Raw genomic sequence first — 7834 nt, forward strand, 5'->3', positions numbered from 1 at the left:
TCAATGCATTTGGTGGGAATATACTATTTCTCTTTACAGTTCTATAATAACTGACACTTTCATTAGTGTCAGGATTAGCTAATAAATATTTACATGAACTACTCAGTGTTTAGTAGTAAGTTCCTCACTAATGTCTAGTTCATAGGTGGCCTATTTTTATTATTTTATTTATTTATTTATTTTAATTTAAATTGTTTATTTATTTATTCCTATTGATCTAATGTATAATTTACCAGGGGAGAGGTGTTTAGGATTATCTTCATCTTATAAGAATCACCTGTTGAGTTTGCATAGTAGTTCCTTTTTCCTCCAATTTTTATCGAAATATTTTATTGTACTACGTAGGAATCTATCTGCTCTTATTGGTATGTTTGAATATTTACGCATAAACTTTGACGAGGCTGTTCTAGGTACTTTATATGGCGTCGTGAGTACCGTATTTTGTATTGTGTGTTGTTTGGATTTCAATAGTTGTTTGCTTACATTAATTCATGCTGGAACTGCATAGTCTATTACTAGTCTCATGTATGTTTTGTATATTTTTAGGATACTGTCAGGTGTTGCTCTACTGTTTTCGCTAATTAGACTCCTAGCATAGTTTGTTCTTTGCCAGACTTTAGTTTTTATATTATTTAAATGGTTTGTCCACGTGAGTTTTGAATCATAAGTTAGTTCTAGAAATTTTTCGAATGTAGCAGTCTGGAGAAGTATTCCATTCATGTAAATCTCTGGTTGTACTTTTCGGTGTTTTGTTAACTTTGTAACCCACTAGTTGGGTTTTAGCTGTATTTATCTTGATTCTATATTTTTGGTAGTATTAACACATTCTGTTTAATTGTGGTTGTATATTTATGGTTGCTATTGCTGGTGTTGGGACACTTTCCAGATGGCTACATCATCGGCGAACTGTGATGTGTATCCATGATTAGGATCTTTAAGTGGCGTATTGTTCAAATACATGATAAAGAGGATAGGGCCAACTACCCCTCCTTGAAGGACGCCAACTTCTGGAGTGAAGAACTCCGAGAATATTCCCTCTACGTTCATTCTACATTTTCTGTACAGCCAGCGAATAATTCCACGAGAAAGTTCCATTTCGTTCATGTGGAATCGGAGACCATTATACCATACAGTGTCGAATGTCTTCTCGATGTTGAAAAAGCAAGCGACAGTGTGTTCTCTTTTATTGAAGCTGTCTGCTATTGTTTCGGTTAATCTAACTAAGTTATCTGTTGTTTGTCTAAATTTTCTGAATTCGTTTTTTCCTCAGGTAATTTTAATGTTATCTCCAGGAATGTGGAGAGTTTATTACTGATTATGCGTTCAAGAATTTCGCCTACACAGCTGGTTAGGCTGATTGGTCGATAACTGTTTGATTTATTGACTGGCTTACCTTCTTTGTGAAACATTAATATATTAGCATGTTACGAAGAAACTGGGATGTAGCCAGATTATAGATTGCTAATAGATGGTCAAACAATGTCGGTGTACCTTTTTGGAGGAGGATGGTTTGTATGCCGTTATTTCCTGGTGATTTCTTTTTTTATGTTTTTACTGTTTTTTTTTTAAGTTCATTTGTTGTGATTTTTTTGGTTAGCAGAGTGTTACTGTAGTCGTTTGCGGTATTAATGTTATTGTTGTTTATGTTAATTGGGAAAAGTGGTTTGTATAGTTCTGTGTTATTTGTTACACGATTGTTTGCTTGGTCGAGCTTTGTGAAACGAGAAGTAACAATTTGGTAGTGGCGCATAGAGGAAGTCACAAGCGTCACGTGATGATGGTATTCTCCTATTGGTGGAGAGAGTACACATGTTGATTTGAATGAAAAACGTATGTGTGTGTGAAAGGCTTATAGCATGCGTTATAAAAATTATAATATTCGCGTATAGAGGACAGCACAAAACGGGAAAAACTAATACTGTGAGAGAAAAGTTTTTTATCTTGGCTGAGAAGAATTATTGTACAGACTATAAGACAACGTTAATATTGTATAGTTTAAAACAAATTATATATTAAATTATAATCAAGTATCACACATTTTTTCAACTTAATAGTTCGTATCCAACACAGACTGAAATTCATTTCCTTATAATTCTGACCAATAAAAATTTGACATTGAAATACATCTATAGAAATATTCGACAGAGTTTGTGTGTTTGTGTTATAACAAAGCCACATCGGGCTATCTGCTCAGCCCACCGAGGGGAATCGAACCGCTGATTTTAGCGTTGTAAATCCGCAGACATACCGCTGTGCTAGCGGGGGTCGTTTGACAGAGATTCATACACGCAGTCACAATGCTAGCATGATTTTTACAAGGTTTCAACATCCAGAAACGTATCATTAAGCTATTTTCAGATTCTATAATATGAGAAGGAAAATGTCTATCTACACTTCTTAAATTTATGATTATCTTCTGTTGGGCCATCTTTTAAATTCATGGACTTTAATAAGATAATTCCATTTCTGAAATCCTATTATAACCTGGAGAAACTTATAATGATTTTCAAAAGGTTTCATAATTTCCAAAGATCCGTATCACAGCTGATACGAAAACCTGGTTTGCATATCATATTTTGATTACTTCAAATCTCATTTTTAGCAAAGTAAAACCATTCTGATCATACTATGTAACACTTCACAAAAAATCTACTTTCTAGACTCTGTGCTATTCTTTGGCCCTCAAACCCCCCGGTATGGCCAAGTGGCTAAGGCACTCGACTCGTAATCCGAGGGTCGCAGGTTCGAATCCCCGTTGCACCAAACATGCCCGTCCTTTCAGCCGTTGGGACGTTATAATGTTACGGCCAATCCCACTATTCGCTGGTAAAAGGGTAGAAGGAGTAGCCCAAGAATTGGTGATGAGTGGTGATGACTAGCTGTCTTCTCTCTAGTCTTACACTGCTAAATTATGGACGACTAGCGCAGATAACCCTGCAGTAGCTTTGAGCGAAATTCAAAACAAATCAAACCATCCGAGCCTTAGACATAAAATCAGCGTGTACATATTCCTGACAAAAACTTTACTTACCACATCTTACATAAAACCAATGAACATCATCTGGAAACAACTCTTTACAGATTTCTTCCTTAGTTACATCCACCCAGACAGAAATTTTGAGTGTTCCAGAAATAAAAAATAAAACGTAATTATATCAAAGATATTACTCTACTTACAGCAACAAAAGAATTTAATGAGCGATATTTATCAAACTTTCCATAATCAACAGAAACTATAAATCTAAAATAATATCAATTTTTATCAGAGATATGTAAGAACATCTGTCGAAACTGTGACTACTAAATTTGTTGACTTAAAATATAATCCTCCTGATAAAAGGGGATGCTAAATTAAAAAAAAACAACAAGATTTGTTACTATTGAAAAAATAATTATATTATCAATGAAATTTGTATTGGATTATCAGACCATCAGGAAGTCTTCCAGAAATCTTCTATGGATGGATAAAAATTCATAAAGAAGAATGTCTGTCATAACTATAATATTTAAACTTGGAATATATAATACTTTTGGCTGGATGTTTAGTAGACATTTTAAATACACTGCCTCCCGCTAGTCCAGGGGTAAGTCTCCGAATTCACAACGCTAAAATTAGGGGTTCGATTCCACTCGGTGGGCTCAGTAGATAGCCCAATGTGGCTTTGCTATAAGAAAATAATAACAATAATCTAAATACATATTATGTATATATGTATTTACTACAAACGAATATAAATGGCAGTTTTGAGTTTTATCAAGAAATTTAGAAACTGAAGAATTATAGTAACGTTCACTGTGCTAATTTTAATATCGAATTATTCTACACCATTATACCATTAGAAGAGAAGGTGTAGTTATGTATTAATGTAGTTTACAACAGTAACTCTAATGCAGTTAATTCTCAAAACGTTTTTTTTGTTTGTCAGGTGAATCAACTGATTCTCACTTCTTCCTGAATGGGAAGTTACGTGATAAGACTCATTGTGCTGCTACCTGTTTAAGATTGATTCTATCTCTTGCCAATCTGTTTTTGTTTTCAAGAAAAATCAAGGGTTGTGCACCGTCCAGTATAATTCATACTATTACAAGTTTCACTACCTTTAAAAATTCTGATTAACTCTCCAGATTTGTGTAATATCTGAATAGTAAGCATACCACTATGACTGTTCACTTTAGAAAATCAACAGGATCACAAACTTCGATTTTCAAACAATCTTATAAACTACAATAATAATTGTTAATAATAACCACAGTTTAAGTGTTTGTTTGGTTGAAATTAAGCACAAAGCTACACAATAGGCTATTTGTGCTCTGGTTTAGTTTGGTTTGTTTTGAATTTCGCGTAAAGCTACACGAGGACTATCTGCGCTAGCAGTCCCTAATTTAGCAGTGTAAGGCTAGAGGAAAGACTGCTAGTTATCACCACCCGCCGCCAATAGTGGGATTGATCAATAACGCCCCCCCTCGGATGAATGGACGAGCATGTTTGGTGTGACGGGGACTCGAACCCAAAACCCTTCGGATTACGAGTCGAGTGTCTTAACCACCTGGCCATGCTGAACCTATATTTTAATACTGAGAGCTTCATTCCCACTAGTTGTAAAGAAATTTTGTTAAAATAATTTTTATCGTACTAGTAAAATATGTGTAATGTATAATTTTCAAGCAAACAAGAATTCTTATGCAAAAATGATTTTCTAAAATTACGAAATGCACTTACATCTTGTGTTTATCTAAAACTCAGCTGAAAACAGTCAGAGTTATGTATATCGCCGCTATGTTTCTAATTCCGGGTTCGATGATATTTTTTAAAAATCATTACGTTTACAGGTAACGTCGTTCCATTTGTAGTCAATGAAAGCGATAATCGCTATATTTTTAACAGTAGAAAATATTGATTATAATAATTTGTAAATTATATATATATATATATTTGTATATTTTTCAATCATATAGTTTTGTACATATACATAATTATATATATATATATATGTTTGGTGCTCCCCATTGGCACAGCTGGATGTCTGCGGTCTTACAAAGCTACGATCCGGGTTTCGATACCCGAGGTAGGAAGAGTACAGACAGCCCATTATGTAGCTTCATGTTTAATTACAAACAAACAGGTAATTCGATCTGCAATGATAACTTGCTGATTATCCGTGACGTAATACTACGTAATGTATATAAAGCGTTGTTTGAACTTATAATATTGTTCTATTTAATACTTTCCATATGTGTTCAGTTTAATATTAACTTAGAATGTTTATTAATTTATTTCTATGTAAAAAATTGAGTTTTAAAGTATTGTAAAACGTTTTATTAAATTCCTGAGCGTGACAGTTCTAGCAGAAACTTTCCGTGGTTAATACGGAGCAATTAATAATACAAGATATTCATATAAACTTGGTAGTTTATATTTCATGTCCGATAATTAGTTAGGAAAATCATAGATTTATTCTTTATAATATATTACTCTAGGGCTTGGCATGGCTAGGTGGTAAGGATGTGCGAGTCGCGAGTTCGAGTCCCCGAAGGCATTATAATGTGATTGTCATTCACACAGGCAGTCGATTTTGATGACTATCGGTTATATTGAGGATTGCTAGCAGACCTAACTCTCTTGTAACATTGCGCGCGCGCAATTCAAAACAAACCATTATTATTATATATTTGTGATAGATAATATAAACTATTATTACTAATAATAAAACACACATTAGATTAGTAAAATAATAGAATATATATATATACATATTATTATATATTCATTGTAGAATATAATTGCATTATATTATTTTGTATAATATATTTTTATAGTTACATTTACACATGGCCAAGCGTGTTAAGGCGTGCGACTCGTAATCTAAGGATCACCGGTTCGCATCCCCGTCGCGCCGAACATGTTCACCCTCTCAACCGTGGGGGCGTTATAATGTGATGGTCGATCCAACTATTCGTTGGTAAAAGAGTAGCTCAAGAGTTGGCGGTGGGTGGTGATGACTAACTGCCTTCCCTTTAGTCTTACATTGCTAAATTAGGGACGGCTAGCACAGATAGCCCTCGAGTAGCTTTGTGCGATATTCTAAAACAAACAATTTACATTACATTTTACTTACAATTTGTGTTTGTGTGTGTTTTCTTATAGCAAAGTCACATCGGGCTATCTGCTCAGCCCACCCAGGGGAATCGAACCCGGGATTTTAGCGTTGTAAATTTGGAGACATATTGCTGTACTAGCGTGGGGCATTTTACTTACAAAAAACAACCAAACGTATTACCTCGTGTAGATGTTTCGAGCTTCTGTAGAGATTAAACATGTTCTCTACGACAAACATACGTTATTTACGTCCGTCATTTCATTAAAATAACATTTATCACGAGGTTCCGTCTCCATGTACATTAGTTAACGTGTTAAGAAAGTGGAATCTGATAAAAAAAAAATATTTCTCTTACAGAAGCTTGTGACAGTGAGTCTAATCGTGGAAAAAATCATCCTTGGCCTTACAAAATATGTTTCGAATTTTTATCTTGTAAGTAGATACCAATCCCAAATTGTTTTGTTGTGGTTTAACTTGTGTTTGCCCGAAAATAATATTTAGAATTTAAACCACATGTGGGGATTTTGACAGAAAGAAGACAATTACTTAAAGATCTGGATACATCTGTAGTAACCCACTGGACAACGTAAATGAATTTATCGTACATTGTACTATATGAAACACGATACAGAAAAATAATTAGCCTTGTCAAATGGATATTAAAGTAATTAAACTAGTCTGTGTGGGCTTCTGAGAGGAAAAGAGAATTATTTAGAGTTGTAGATAAAAAATATCATGTCTTATTATGTGACTAATTTTTGTACACACGTATAGCTTGTTTTAAATAGATTATTTTAAAACAGATGCCGTCACTTTATTATTAAGAATTATCACCAAACTATCACAGACACTTACTGTAAAGAATTTAGCACCATAAAACTGACACTTGGAGAGACAGCCAGAATTATACAATGGTAAAATGCGGTGAAAGAAGACATGAACGACAGTGGAAATAAGTAGACTTATGTACACACAGCTGTAGTAGTAGCGAAGGTATTAAGGTTTACAGCCACGTTATTTAAACACGTCAACCGAATTTGATAAATGGATTGAAACACATGAACGTCTTGGGCTCAAATATGGCGAACTTCTAGAGTCAAACTACAACAACAACAACAACTAGAGAGGAAAGGAGCGGCAACAGAAAAGAGAGTTGGAAAGAAAAGAAAGAACGTACACGAATAAGAGCAGGACATGGAGAGAGAATAAGATCACAAGTTGAAAAGAAGAGAGACTAGAAACACAGATAATAAACATACAAATTGAAACTTCAAGCTTGTCCAACAGAAAGATGAAAAATCTAAGAATGACAATGGATTCAATCGCAATCAACTCAAACTACCAAAATTTGATAAACACAAAAACGACATAAATGTTTTCTTGAACATATATGAAAGTTTCGCCCAAAGTCAGACCTGGGACAAAGACAATCGAGTCGTCTGCCTCAATCCACTTCTTACAGTAAATACAAACATGACATCACAAGATGCCATCTAATACGACAAGTTAAAAGTGACCTTGCTGAAATGCCATGAACTTAAAGATAAGGCTTAGGTTGGAAGTTTAGAGAAGTCAACATGACACTGGAGAAACTACATTTCAGTTTGTGACACGTCTACGCTGATATTCTATAAGATGGATTAAATTTGTTAAATGTGGAAACACTTTTGAGATGCTGGAAGACTTTATGTAAATAGTTCATTATCACGTGCTCTTAAAGGAAAGATCACCAAAAA

The sequence above is a fragment of the Tachypleus tridentatus genome, chromosome 6, assembly GCF_004210375.1.
Source record: "Tachypleus tridentatus isolate NWPU-2018 chromosome 6, ASM421037v1, whole genome shotgun sequence".
Lineage (NCBI taxonomy): Eukaryota > Metazoa > Arthropoda > Merostomata > Xiphosura > Limulidae > Tachypleus > Tachypleus tridentatus.